At 33.8% G+C, this 12,501-nt stretch overlaps 1 protein-coding gene and 1 long non-coding RNA gene across 8 annotated transcripts in view; one reads left to right on the forward strand and one right to left on the reverse strand.

Annotated features, from left to right (window-relative positions):
- Nucleotides 1–12,501, forward strand: part of CD36 (CD36 molecule) — a 77,356-nt gene that overhangs the window by 26,434 nt on the left and 38,421 nt on the right. Inside the window, exons 2-3 of one of the 6 annotated variants that reach the window (XM_050785232.1) lie at nt 6,913–7,076; nt 11,051–11,253. The exons of 4 other annotated variants lie outside the window; for them this stretch is intronic. The gene's annotated coding sequence lies outside the window, so the exon portion shown is untranslated. The remainder of the gene's footprint in view (nt 1–6,912; nt 7,077–11,050; nt 11,254–12,501) is intronic. One more of the 6 variants, XM_050785233.1, reaches the window with a different exon arrangement.
- LOC126951244 (uncharacterized) overlaps nt 2,838–12,501 on the reverse strand; it is a 34,131-nt gene continuing 24,467 nt past the window's right edge. For both annotated transcript variants that reach the window (XR_007724401.1, XR_007724400.1), the window contains exons 3-4: nt 6,125–6,271; nt 2,838–3,313 (exon numbers count right to left, since the gene is read on the reverse strand). This is a non-coding gene — a long non-coding RNA (uncharacterized LOC126951244). The remainder of the gene's footprint in view (nt 3,314–6,124; nt 6,272–12,501) is intronic.

The raw sequence follows: 12,501 nt of genomic DNA on the forward strand, positions 1-12,501 counted from the left end.
GGATCTGCTATTGAGTTTGGTACCACAAATTTTTATATTTTTCCTTAAGGGATGATGAAAGATCAGTGGACTCCTAACTATCTGCAGTCTGTGGAGTCTCAGGTTGCTTAGAAACTCAGTGACTATGGGCTTGCTATGGCAACTCAATTTATCAGTGACTGCAAAACTAACTTAGCTGGCATTGTGGCAAATCTCCATATTTTGCTGGTAAGAATATTCAGATAAGTTCTTCTATCATACTAGTATTTATATTATTTACCCTATTGAGCTAAATATTTATCAAATTTTGAAAATAATAAATTATGATTTATAATGGTCTAGAACTACATGAAAATGAAGCTTAAATTCTGAATGTATTTTTAGATTTCAAATTTATACTGTCTGCCGGTTACCAGGCCGTTGCCTTAGCTTAAATCTACAGTATGTGATTTGTAATTTGTACTATATTAAGAGCACGAGAAAATAAAACTAGTACAGTCTATTATCTATGTGCCAATAAAAATGCTCTGCAAATTTAACTTTAATACTTCAATTAATAGATAAATTTATGTATATATAGTATAATTTAATAATTTTGTTTTACATTACAAACTCTTTATTCATATATAAGTGTAAGAGATTTTACAGTATTATGTATTTTTAAAATCTTATGTCTTAAATAATATACCATGTAATCTGATACACAAATGTATTAGAAAACCAATTTACTTAAAAAGCACATTTTTGCAATCATGGGAAAGACATTAGGGAACATATTCTCATCCTTTGTTTGAGTATTTGTTCCCTGTAGTACATTTACAACAATTTTGCCCGTTCTGATTTTAGTCATGCTTTTAGATTTTAATAACAGGTTCTATTGTTTTACTCTCTATATAAACTACAGTCTTCTCTGTACCTCTTCGTATGTAAGTATTGCATTCATCTTATCTCCCTATTGATTCCAACTTTTGTTTTTATCACAGTCAATAGCAGTAGAGCCAGGATTCCCTCCTGAGACAGACTATTACAAGGTTCTATTTTCTGTCCTTTACTCCTGGGTTTTGACATTTATGCATTTTGTTTTGATATGTAAGACTTCATCATATTAAAGGTTCTCTTGAGATTGAAAGAATCAGTCTGACTCGGGTTTTTACAGGAGAATGCTACATTTGATTATATTTTAAATTTTTCTTTATATTTTATCTATTGCCATGTAATTCTGCAAATGATGAAATTATTTTTGAATCCTGTAGTACATCAGTACAACTAGGCTATGCCCCAGTGGATGATATGTCTCATCTCACAGATGGCAACAGGTACAAAGACAGAACTTAGATTATTTTATTGGAATTAATTCTCATTGGAACAGAAAACCCAATTCCCAGGGGTCCTTGTTTAAGCCTCCAGTTAGCACATCATATTGAACTCCTCCCTTAACAGAGGGGCTTTTTTTAAATTGAACTACAGACCCACTACTCTCTAACAGAATAAATGAGCAGTCCAGAACACTCAACAACCCAAAGGAACCAAACTCTTATCAAGGGATCATGTGTGTTAGCCTTTAAGGAGATAGTAGTTTGGCAGGTAAAAAAATTCGGTGGTAGAGTACAAATATTCAGAAGACTTGGAAAGGATTTTCAACAGGCAAAAGCAAAACAATACAACTATTTAATGGTACACATTTGATGTTTAATCATGCTTTTTGGTGTGACTGAATTATTTTAATGAATTTTGCAAAACTTTAATCAATATGTCTGTTTCTGCCAATGGATACAAAAACACAACTGGTACATTGCATCATTTAAAATATTTGGGAAAAGCTCATTGTGTAGAAGTACGTCATTCATTCTTGTATTATAGTTTATAAATACCTGTGAAAGGGAAGAATTAAAGCCCTTCATAAGAATATTTTCTAATGTGAAATAATCTATTTACCTGTTTACTACATTGAGATTTTTGCTTGGAAAAGAGTACATCTGTTCTTTATTCCATTACATGCGTGGTGTCTATTACACATAAGAAATGCACATCTAGAAAATCATCAGTGCATTTAAACTTGATCAGATACTAGGATAAATAAAAGTACCTCTTCTCCTACAAAGGTATTTAACATATACATGCATGCCTTTTAAAAATCTATGCTGTGATACCTAGAGTTATAGTTCATTCAGAATCAATTAAAAAAAACATTTGAGCACCTATTATGTATCAGGCACTATTTAAAACTCTGGGGTATTATGCTAAACACTACCAGCATGATCCGTGGTAATAATGTTATAGGGAGTTTCATTGTGACCTACTCTCTTGCTACTTATGAATGAACAAATGATGAACTGAGCTATTTTGGAATCCTTTGTATAAGTGGAACACTAAAATATTCTAAAGCTGTATAAATGAGTAAAATATAGTCACATGGTATGTTATATGTGCTTCATGTTATATTAATATCTATATTTGTTACATAGAGTGTAGAAAACCATGTTGCAGAAACATCTTTTTTCTCCTCCTTTAAGAGACCTACTGGTTAAGCCATGTTTCTTGACTGCACTTATGAGCTAGAAGTTTAAGTGTTTTAGTTTATTAAAAATACCTGTAATCTAATGCCTATGTTTTAAATAGAATCACAAGGTATCAGTTTGGGTGTTTTCAACCTGCGAACCCCAAATACCTGGGACAGATCCCAGTTAATTTAGAAAGTTTATTTTGCCAAGGTTGAGGACACACGCCCATGACACAGCCTGAGGAGGTCCTGACGACATGTGCCGACAGTGGTCAGAGCACAGTTTGGTTTTATGCATTTCAGGGAGACCTGAGACATCAATCAACATATGTAAGATGAACACTGGTTCAGTCTGGAAAGGTGGGACAACACAATGCAAACACAGGAGAACTCAAAGTGGAGAGGGGGTCCCAGGTCATAGGTAGATAAGAGACAAATGGTTGCACTCTTTTGAGTTTCCGATTAGCTTCTCCAAAGAAGGCAATCAGCTATGCTTTTATCTCGGTGAGCAGAGGAGTGACTTTGAATAGAATGCAAGGCAGGTTTGCCCTAAGCAATTCCTAGATTGACTTTTCCTTTTAGCTTAGTGATTTTGGGGTCCCAAGATTTATTTTCCTTTCACAAACCTAAATTAGCTGAATCAATAGGAGGACAGGTTTGCCCACATCATTGAAAACTCCAGTGTTAGCACTCTTCCAGCACAGGTGGATCAGATTGCTGGCTCTTCTTAACTTTCTCTGCTCTCTCCTTATGTGGATGGTAGGTTTGACACAGGCTGGCTTTCCTTGAGGTTGTAAGAGGGCCTCCAGCAGCACGGCTCTAGGCTTCCTCCTCCTTATACATAAGCAGTGGGGATTAGAATAGAGAATAGATGATGATAGCAAAATCAATTCCCACTGCTGTTCAACAAAGGAGCACATTTTCCTGAGTGATGGGGAAATGTATGTTCCTATAACACTCGCTGTTTAATTAAATGAGAATATTAAATAGTACCTTGACATTTTTAGAGGCAATACCACATTAATAGCTCCACATCAACATATGGAGAAACTTTTGAATCCTTCCCCCTGAACTTAGAGTTAGAGGGCATCTCTGGAAACTAGCCAGCCAAGACTTTCTGGAATGCCTTGAGGAAGGTACTCCTCACTACACAAGATGAATTATAGATCTGGAGTTGTGAAGTCTTGAAATGTTGCTTTCTTTTCTCTGGAAAATGCTTAAGCATATTGAATTAGCCCTTAGAGGTTATAATTCAGTTAACTGAGATGGCTGAATTTTGTCAGATTTATTCATTGTGCTTCATGTGTACAAATAGAAGGAAATCCCTCAACATACACCTTAACACTCATGTATTGGATTATTCTAAAATAGACATTGCCTATTAGTTAAATTTTATTCACCTAGGATGGGATGAAGATTGTCTGGAGACTGATATATTCAATAGCAGCCTTTTTTTTTTTTTTTTTTGATATCATGAAAAGAAGTTTTCTAGGTAATTAATTTGCATCAAAGACTTAAAAAGAAAATCACTGCTATATTTCTTTTATTTTTCCCCTAACCTAGATGACATGGCAGATAAGCAAGGGAAAAATTAGTAAATAGCACAAATTTCATCTTCATTTTTTGAATTTTAATAGTTTGAAAAGTCAAAATATTTAATACTTAAGGTGCTAAATGTGAGGTTAGGAGACTAAGTGGCAGAATAACGTTTAGTTTCGGAAATATTTTTTGATGATATTTGAAGACCCCTTATTGTGTGTCAAACTGTCATTGGGGTGGTATGGCCATCAAAACAAGGATCTGTTAAGTGGATAAAATGAGCACATTCATAAAAGGAGAAGAGCTAATGAACTTACTGTTTCTTCTAATTTAGAGATATTTGTGTTTTTCTTTGTGGAATTGTATGAAGTTGATTTGGAGACAGTTACAAATTTACATACCTAAAACCAGGGACCATTTTGAAAGAAAATTAAGATAAAAATGAGATATCAAATAGCCAAAAATCAACCAGAACAGACAAATGTAGGATAATCAAAGAAGAAAAAATTAAGAGAAAAGTCTATACTGAAAGCTTATTATACAAACCAATCTTGGGATGTACTTTTCTATAGCATAGGAAATACTTGATGCTTTTAATGTGGGATTCCAGAAATGGTGTGGTTTCCATGTTTTTATGGATTTATTTCACCTCAAATTTTTGTTCACTGCAGGCTCCTTTCTTCCTGCCTATTGTGATTACCCAATTTTCCCAGAGGGGTTGTTGAAAATGAGAGGAAAACAGGCCTAGCAATTATCTTGGATCATGTCCAGAAAATGTTTTTAGTCCTTGGAATACATGGAGGATGCCACTCCAAGCCTTGTAAATGCAGCTTGGGAAAATAAATATGCTTAGCGTATTCACTCTGAACACGAAAGCACAGTGTGGTTAACAAAAGGAGTATTGCAGAGTATGCCAAAACATAGGAAACATAAACATTTCAATTCAGATTTCTTATCTTTACCCATGAACTGGGGCCCTGTAGAACAGGACAGTTTGCATACCAACATACCACAGCTGAAAGACCTCGGGCTCCAAAAGCCAACAAAACATCATGTCCAAGAAGTCTCTGAGGATCTAAGTACAAAATGAGCAGTGCAAAAGTAGCAGGGCTAGTGGTGTCTTTTGAGAGTGACATTCTGCAGCAATTAAGATTCCATACCTAATATTGTTTACTTAATTCACAACCCCAGAATACAAAAGAAAAGTGACATTCAGAATCTGAAATGGGATGATCACAGTATACATGTTTTGAGTCCTTCCTTGTTTGCTGGAGAACAATAAAGAGGAGAGACACTTTCATAAAGACAGGGCTCATAACTAAACCTACCTAGGAAAGTTAGAAGGATGAAAGGTTTCTTTCTGCATAACCACGAGATGAAGTATTTTATCAAATCCATTGTAATTGCTCCATAATGTGAAGCAAACTTTAAATGCTGCTACTTAAGTGTCAGGGCTAAAATTAAGGGGTAAGTCAGACCTCTCTATTATTCAAAATTTAAATGTGGAAATTCCAAAGGGAAGGCTTTACTCTACTGCTGATAAGTTTGCAATGTTTTTTTTTTTTTTTTTAATTCAAGAAGATAACCAGCTATCACAAAGACACATACAGGACAGTTGAAGGATTTCAATGTTTTAGGATGATTCTGAATTTCTAAGATATTTGTCTCATGTATTATGATAGTCTGCCACTTTTCACTGTCTGAATTCTAATATTTTCTAGAATATACTCATGTAAACATGATATAAAACAAAGTGATTTAAATAATTCATAACATTTCCAGAAAAAAAACATTTCTGGAAGTTTTATATATATTTTACATATATACATAAATGATATATATTAACAATGTACAAAACACACATATATGTATTTTTTTTACAAAGTAATATATAAGGCTTTGTTAAAACCAAAAATGCATTTAGTGTAAGATGTTCCCACTGTTAATTCTATAGATGCTTAGAAATCTTAAGAATATGTGTCAAGTTACTAGAACAGATTCATTTGAGAAGTAGCACTCCAAACTAAACTTGTTGGTCTCTTAGAACTCAGAAAACTGAAGCTTGTCCAAGAGCAAAACCTTCCCTTAAGGTTTCTGAGAACCAACCTGGAAAATGATGTTATGGTTTCACTATAGGAGTTGATAGATTGTTTTACATTCCTTTGAAACTATTAGCAGAAGCTGCTGTGCCACTCAACTGCGCGGTTTGTGCCAAATAATTCTGTGAAGTCTCAGGGCAGAATGATCACTTCTCTATTTAAAAAAAAAAAAAAAACAAAAAAGGCATCAGAGATGTATTATTTCCTGTGTTTTTTTAAAGTTATTTCTGTATGCTTCTTAGAAACTTCACCCCACAAGCTTTAAGAAAAAATGTAATCAGGCATGCTTCTGTGTCCCTGGAAAACATTTGTGTGTGTGTACACATGCATGTCTGTATATGCATTTCAGTCTTTTAGGAAGCTAATGCCCAAGCTTATTTATTTTATTTTATTTTTAAGACTCCACTTTAGGGACTACCTTTTTAGTCCAGGGCTATCATAATATTTCTCAGAACTAAAATTTGTGGTACCCTTAATTACAATGAATTTTTTTATCCTTCTGCCTGGTAAAATTCCAAATTAATTAATAGCTATTTTTTTTTCCTCAACGTTTAAACAATGTGGTACTCATCAACTAAATGCTTGTTTTGCCTATGAATTATTGATTTTTTTTCCTGCTATTTCATCACACCATGTTTTGAGACCTAGTTATTCTTTTACCTAAATGTTTCTGTTTTTCCTCTAATAATTTCCTATCTACTGTACGAACACAATTTACCTAACTATGCTGACTATGACATTTCCTTATGTTTCTTACCATCATTTAAATGTTGACTAATTTTTTTTCCTACTTAGAGAATTGTTTTTGCAAACTGTTCAAGTAAGAATTAGGTCTGCCAACATTTTCAGATGGCCTGTAAAATTTGCATATTGATTTGGCCATGCCCACATGAGAACTATCTACATTTACAGAAGTGCTCTCTTTAATGTTACAAGCATGACTTCTATTAAACATATAGGTAAGATGATTTTCTATTTTTAATGGAGTGTGTTTGTTTTTATCCTGGCTTTTGATTCATTAGTCTGTGTGGTTTAAGTCTAAACAAAATTATTCTGATATTCAGAATTTCACCTTTAATAATGTTTTTGAATTTTCTTTTAAAGGTGATATTAGAAATCTCCATTTCAGTCTTTCAACATTTCACTGGCATTACATGATGCTCTTGTCTTTTGCAATTTAATATTCAAATTACATAGATTTTTTATTACTGCATGTGAAGTCCTTCCTCAACTTACAAAGCAGTTAGAACATACTAATACTTTAATACTTCTTTAAGTAATGAGCTAGCAACTGAAAATGTTCATATATTACATATATATAAGCATAAGTGTGTACAATGTGCCTAAATGTTTGTATGTATAAATCTCCATGATTAGTATTTCCTAAAGACTAAAGTGATAAATGTTGCCTAGTTTTACATTGGTAGCTAATGTTATGAGATAGTTCATAGGTCGGTAGTATGAAATTTTATGTTTTATTTAACCTAAAATAATTCTGTTGATTGCCACCGACATATGTTCACAGTTCATTGTTTGTTGTGTCTAGATATTGTTTTGCTCTTAATGTAATAATCAGGTTAAAATTATTCAACTTGTGCAAAGATTTTGAGAAAAATATGTAAAATTTGATTTTGATCAAGGATAAATGTATCCTTTTTTTTTTTCTTTCAAGAAAAGAGTATAAGTCCTTCAGTCAGTCTGTTTGGGTTACAGCCCTTGTTCTGCCAAATAATAGCTATGTGAACTCAGCTAGTCATCTAAAGAGCCTAGCAAAGAGGCCGAGGCAGGCAGATCACAAGGTCAGGAGATCGAGACCACCCTGGCTAACACAGTGAAAACCATCTCTACTAAAAATACAAAAAATTAGCTGGGCATGGTGGCGGGCACCTGTAGTCCCAGCTACTCGGGATGCTGAGGCAGGAGAATGGTGTGAACCCAGGAAGAGGAGCTTGCAGTGAGCAGAGATGGTGCCACTGCATTCCAGCCTGGGCGACAGTGAGACTCCGTCTCAAAAAAAAAAAAAAAGAGTAGTGAGGGATGATTAGTCAGCAAGGTAATAAATGTGAAATACTTAGCTCCACACATGACAGGTAGTGAGCTTCTATTATGTGTTAACTGTGTTATTGTATGATCATCTTCATAATTTATGAGACTTTGTTCACCCATTCAGTCTAGAATTACAAGTTATACTAAAATGCTTCTTTTCATTTGCTGAACTGTTAAAAAAAAATCACTTAATTTTCTTTTAAATGGTATCTACTACTATAAGATTTTCTTGTATCTGTATATAACTTTACATTTTAAAGTTTAAATCTACTATCTGATATTCAGCTTAAAGGTAAGTAGACTTTATAGGTTATCCCATTTAACAAGAAAGGACAACAGGAATACAATGATTTTTATGTCTTGCCTAGTTCATAAATCCTATTGCTAATAAAGGAATCACATGGGTCATGTGATTCCTCTTCCAGAACTCTTGTCATGCATCTGTCATTTGCTTCTCAAATATGTTGCAATATTTGTTACTCAACTTACTGTACTCTTCCTCTTTTATTTCACAAGTGTTACATTCCATGAATCAGCTTATCCAAAAGTACTGTTAAAAGGATTTTTTTTAACTATACAAATGCTAAATGAAAGCTTATTTATTTATTTATTTATTTATTGTATTCTCAAAGTGGATAAAGGCTTTCAAAGCATAATACAATCCTCAACAGGAAATGACTCAAAGTTTATGGAATAAAAATGTAAACATTTCTGTAAATTACACATACAAACAAAAAAGTAAAAATTGTCAAAATAAAAAAAAATTTGTCAAATGTCTGAAGACTATTTTCCTACTAATTATTAAGAAAGGGACAAAGCAATTTATGGGAATAAAAAAGGTGAAAAGGATATTGTTACAAATGTTTAAAATAAAAATGGCAGCAGGACATCATGGCTCACGCCTGTAATCCCAGCACTTTGGGAGGCCGAGGCGGTCGGATCACGAAGTCAGGAGATCAAGACCATCCTGGCTAACACAGTGAAATCCCGTCTCTACTAAAAATACAAAAAAATTAGGTGGGTGTGGTGGCAGGCACCTGTAGTCCCAGCTACTTGGGAGGCTGAGACAGGAGAATGGAGTGAACCCGGGAGGTGGAGCTTGCAGTGAGCCAAGACCTCGCCACTGCACTCCAGCCTGGGTAACAGAGTGAGACTCCATCTCAAATAAATAAATAAATAAATAAATAAATAAATAAATAAATAATAAATAAAATAAAAATGGCTAATATACTTTAGAAAATTATAAAATTACTGAGGGAAGGTTAACACACACTTAACGTGTGTTACTTCTGAGGAATATAATTGGGGATTGATCATTTTATACTTTTCTATAATTTTCAATATTTCTTTCTCTCCATACTTAATACATTTTCTAAAATAAAATTGTGCATAATAGCCAGTGATGGCCATGGCAATTATTTGTTGTTTTTGTTTTTGTTTTGTGAGACAGAGTCTCACTCTATTTGCTTCTCAAATATGTTGCAATATTTGTTATAGTGGTGTATAGTGGTGCAATCTCAGCTCACTGCAACCTCCGCTTCCCAGGTTCAAGTGATTTTCCTGTCTCAGACCCCTGAGTAGTTGGGATTACAGGCATGTGCCAACACACCTGGCTAATTTTTGTATTTTTAGTAGAGAGAAGATTTCACCATGTTAGCAGGCTAGTCTCGAACTCCTGAACTCAAGTGATCCACCCACCTTGGCCTCCCAAAGTGCTGGGATTACAGATGTGAGCCACCAAGCCCAGCAACAATTATTTGTTAAACAAAAACTGTGTCAGGCTCTGTGCTAAATCCTTCATATTATCACTTTTAATCTTTACAGCAATTCTGTGAGGGAGATATTTCTACTATGTTTAAGAGAGGTTAAAGTAGTTAGCAATAAGTCATATACTTAGGAAGTGATGAATTACAAATTCAGACTCAGATTCCATTCATTTTCCTAGCAGATGTTCTTAATCCAAATCAAACCATTGCATATCCATGGTATGAACAAGCAGCATAATAGTTTCTCATTTCCACTCATTCTCACTACTTGTAAACCGTTATTATGGTTATAATAGTCTTGTGTGTGTCTGTTTATTCAACTTATTACCAACTATGGGCTTGTTCTATACTATGGGGGTTCAGTGGTGAATTAAACAGAGAAGCATCCCCCTCCTCAAAAATACAACATTCTAGCAGGTGCAAAGACAGGACAAAAACAAAAGTCAATTGGCAGAATTTCTTTGATGGTGATAAGTGACCTGTGGAAAATAAAGCAGAGAATGGAGAGGGGAGGAGGCTTGTAGGAAGTGGGGGTGATGAAATGGGGAGGGTTGAGTGCCTAGTAATTTTCAGGCTCCTGTCAAGTATTGTACACTTCTCATCTCAGCTCTTATTATTACTCTTTTATTGTTTTCTCTATTCTTTGATTATGAAAATGAGAGCAATGAATATTTTAATTAACTTGATTGTGGCAATCATTTTACAGTGTATACACATGTCAAAATGATTCATACCTCGATAAATCTGGAAAAAGAAGAACAAGCAGTTAACTTCCAATTGCAAGTCAATATAATTTGGACCCGGTAGCCTGAGGATTTAAACTTACATCCTTCCGATTTCTAACCCTATGTGATCTCCCGCAAAAAAAAAAAAAAAAAAAAAAGATTTGTGTCTAAACTGACTGAAGTAGATTGAAAATTATATCCTGTCATTCTAATAAGTTAATCTAGTGTTATAGTGGATTTACATAAAGGTATATTCTCACATAAAACACACCCCTTCATAATATAGTGGGTGCACAGTCTTTTAAAAAATGAAAACCCCAACACTCTTTACTCTAAAATAGGTACAGCATTTTATTGTGTTATTGTTTAAGGTATATATTTTTCTCAAATCCACAGTGGCAGATTTGACTCAGCTATGTGCTTTCGGGTCTTGTATGCTAAGCTACTCAGGAACTGTTGTCTATGGGATTGAACACTTAACAGCTGTCTCTGGGAATGTAAATTTGATTCTTTGGACTACTCATGGGACTCTGTGACATTTTCCTCTCCAGTGACAGCAGATTTGAATGGCATTAGGCTACTGATTAAATAATACCCAAGTAAGTTTAATGTCAACTTAGGCATCTATTTTGCATGTATTTTTTTCTGAAATATCTTTCTCTGATTGTGATCATATTTTCATTATACTTTAGTCTTTTGCTATGTTTAAAATATGCTTTTTTAAATTGGTCTTATCTGAACCCTTGTGTTGGTAAGCTCTTTCTGAATTGTCCTATTAGAGTGTGAATGCGTAAGAATTAAGATTGAGAAATAAATATATCAAAGTAGCCTAAATACAAAATAGCTATCTACAAAATATTCTTAACCAAAATAATATTCGTCTTTATACTACCGTTTTATGTCGTGCCACCAAGAAAAAAGGTCACAGTTATTTAAGGGAATTACCTTCTTAAGTTTCATGAAATCTCTGTGAGTTACTCTTTTCTAACTGAAAGAATACATTATAAAGAGATTGCATACAGTCATTTTTACTTAATCCTAATTAAGTGGTCTGAGACTTGAAAACAAAGTAATAGACTTACAATATTTTTATGACTTCTTATTTTTTAGATAAATGTGTCAGTAAAAAATTCCTCGGGAAAAAAAAAACAATGCTCGAGGAGGAAAGAGTGTTTGGGGTTCTTTTTCAGTTGTGTAGCACTACTTGCAAATGAAAGGATTCATTGTGTGCCTTACATGCCCAGAAAAGACAGCATGAGCATTCTAACTATAAGGACTGGTTTAAATATGATCTAATGAACTAAATATATTTCTGCCTGTTATTCTTAGGTTGCTTTACTTCTAAGGTTGTTTGAATGCATTTATCCAGCTATCCTATCAAATATATGTCAGGTTAACCCTGCAAAGGTTTTCCTGTATGATTCTGAGAACAGGGTCTTGATAGTGAAGGTTCTTTCCCCAAAGTGCAAGGCTTTCTATTTTGATTCAATATCAACATAATACTTTTTATGAAAGTGATTTAAGTACTTTTTTATATTAAAAGATTATCCTCAATAGTAATTCTACTTAGATATATTTCGGTTGAAGAAATTTAAGTAATTTATTTTTTGTAGGAGGACTGTGCTGTGATCATGAAGTTTTTGCAAAACTAACAGAAATGATAAACAGTTAAGAGTTCCCAGCTAGAACAATAGGCTGTTTCCTTTTTGAAAGTCAGTTTGTCATCCTTGCTGATTGACAGTCTCCAATTGTTTTCAAAATTATTAGTCTCACAGTATTTCAGAATTACACTGTATAAAAAGTACATTAAATTTAAACTTAATGAAATAAGTTTTACAAGCTCAGTC

The sequence above is a fragment of the Macaca thibetana genome, chromosome 3 (assembly GCF_024542745.1).
Source record: "Macaca thibetana thibetana isolate TM-01 chromosome 3, ASM2454274v1, whole genome shotgun sequence".
In the NCBI taxonomy this organism is placed as follows: domain Eukaryota; kingdom Metazoa; phylum Chordata; class Mammalia; order Primates; family Cercopithecidae; genus Macaca; species Macaca thibetana.